The following is a 2,500-nucleotide window of genomic DNA, read 5'->3' as shown; positions in this document are numbered from 1 at the left end:
TTTCATTGATTCTGCCCCCGCTTAGGTTAAGACTGTTATTCTTGAAAGAGCTAAATATGAGAATGAGAAGAAAAAATTAGTGAAAGAATCTGAGAAGAGATATATGGAGAATTCTAAGAGTATTGCTGCTAAGAAGAAGGTTCTGGATGAAGAAAGAGAGGCATATGCTATAGAGAAAAAGAGTACTACAAAGAAAAATGCAACAATAGCAAAATAATTGACTGAAAAAATGAAATGATTAGATGTTGCCTCAGATAATGAGAAAGAAGTTTTTGAAAAAGAAAGAAGTGTTCATGAAAAGGAAAGAAAAATCTTTGAAAAGGAAAGATCAAATCTGGAAGGTAAGATTTCTGAAATTTCAAAGAAGTTATCTGAACTAAATGCTAATCTTGTGTCAAAAACGAATATGATATCTGTGTTTAAAAAGAAATATGTTTTAGTTACTGAAGAAAGAGATCAGTTGCTAACGAAAATAAAAGAATTTTCTAAAATGAATACTTCAAGCTTAACTGATTCTCATTCTAAGTGTAAAATCAGTTTGAATGACAGTTCTAGTGTCAAATCCAACAATTATTCAATTCAAAGAACAAATCTCCTATTTCAAATCACTTCTATAAAGGTTATGATATTGACTCAGATAATCATTTTCAAACAGTGAAAAAGATTTGGATGAAGAAATCTGATGTTGAGAATACTGATGGTAAGTCTTCTCAAAACTCTGTTTGTAATAAGAAATCATTTGTTTCAAAGAGTGTTTTTCCTTGCATTGTTAAATCTACTAACCATCTTATTAGTCTTATCAAGAGAATAATTTGTTATTCAACTTGTGGAACAAATGACTTCATCGACAAGAAGAAAGACAAAAACTGGTATGGCAAAGGTAAGAATGCAAATAGTTGGTATAGGAACAGATGGAATGGAAATACCAGATTTGAGGATACCAGGTATGGAAATAACAGGTATGAGAATAATTGATATGGAACGTATTGCATATTTGATTTTCCTGTGAAGTGTGCTCATGTGAAAATATCTGATTTGAACAGATGGTATTTATGGGAACATAATTGTTGTATTCATGTCCCGGAGCTTAAACAGTTATAAATGCTTTGTAATTGTTAGTTTGTTGTTATTTCCTTTTATTGAAGGTTAGTTTAGTTTCCTTTTATAGTAGTTAGTACAAATAGTGTTGTTAGTTTTTGTTAGTTTGAGTGATCTATGACACCCCCAAACACCACATTTGCATATAACTCATATTTCATTACATAGAAATACAGTTTACACCACAATGGTCCCATTAGTACAAGAATTCTTATATGTACAAAATCAACATATAAAAATTTCCAAAATAAAATCTTGTACAATCACATGTATAACAACATGTATCTTCCAAAAATATACAATCTCATGCAGATCTTCAAAAGCAGATATCAAGTAAAGAAAATAATCACATTTTCCTTTTTCCCTTACTATCACTAGACCCCACAATTCCTGCATTGCATAGTTTTAAAACATAAAATAAGGGTTAGACCAGAAGGGTATAGTGAGTAAATCCTTTCTTTGCATATGCAGGGTGATAATCACCAAAATCTGATAAAATAACTTTACCCGAAAATATTTGTATTTCAGCCAAATAATGTAGTTCAACATTATGATCATAATAAGATCAATAATCAATATCAACCCATAATGCAAATCCATACTCTCAAAAACCCAAGGGTAAAAGGAACTCTATTACAATGGGCGAGAGCCCCTCTRATTCAACAGGCCRAAGTCTYTYYRGTTCMAYARACCAGAGCCTCTCTAATCCAACCAGAGCTTCTGTATGTGAGTAACGCAAAGACCAACCAGAGGTCCTCTGGACCAAATAAACCCTTAGGTCCAGAAGAGCATTACACAATTTTAAAAGACGTTTAAACTAGAATCAGAGCAAATCTAACACTTGAATTTATTTAAAATAAATTTTGATGAAAAGGCAATTTTAAAGAATAAAACATAAATCCAAATACAGAGCTTTTGTGTTAATACACAAAGTCTTTGATTTATAATAATCCCAAGGTATCAAAGACCCTCTTCACATAACCAACGGTCCTCTGGTCCTTATATACGACCAACCAGAGCCCCTTTGTATGTATTAAGGTATTGATGAAGGTTTAGGCAATAAATGCCTCTCATGACAAACAATTTTCCCCTTCTCAATAACATCAAAATTATTATTCCTAAAAAGAATAATTGTAACACCCTCATTTTTTTTTGAGAATGTCACGTAACCTGAATCCATTTCCAGAATACATAATCCAAAAGACGGCTAAAATATCACCGTTCGAATGATTTACAGCGGAAGTCTTTGAATCACCCAAAATTAACTTGAGTTCTAACCCGCTTCATACCAGGTTAAGTTACAATAGATTAGTACAATGCTGCTAGACAAAAACTAAAGATAAGATAATAACTAGTAACTCTCTACGCGAGTCCCTTGCCCTTATCCAACTTCGAACTTCCT

This window comes from Cynara cardunculus, unplaced genomic scaffold, assembly GCF_001531365.2.
Source record: "Cynara cardunculus var. scolymus isolate 2C unplaced genomic scaffold, CcrdV1 Un_Scaffold_2942, whole genome shotgun sequence".
NCBI classification, from domain to species: Eukaryota; Viridiplantae; Streptophyta; class Magnoliopsida; order Asterales; family Asteraceae; genus Cynara; species Cynara cardunculus.
The sequence above is the reverse complement of the archived record's forward strand: the minus strand, read 5'-3'. Positions refer to the sequence as shown.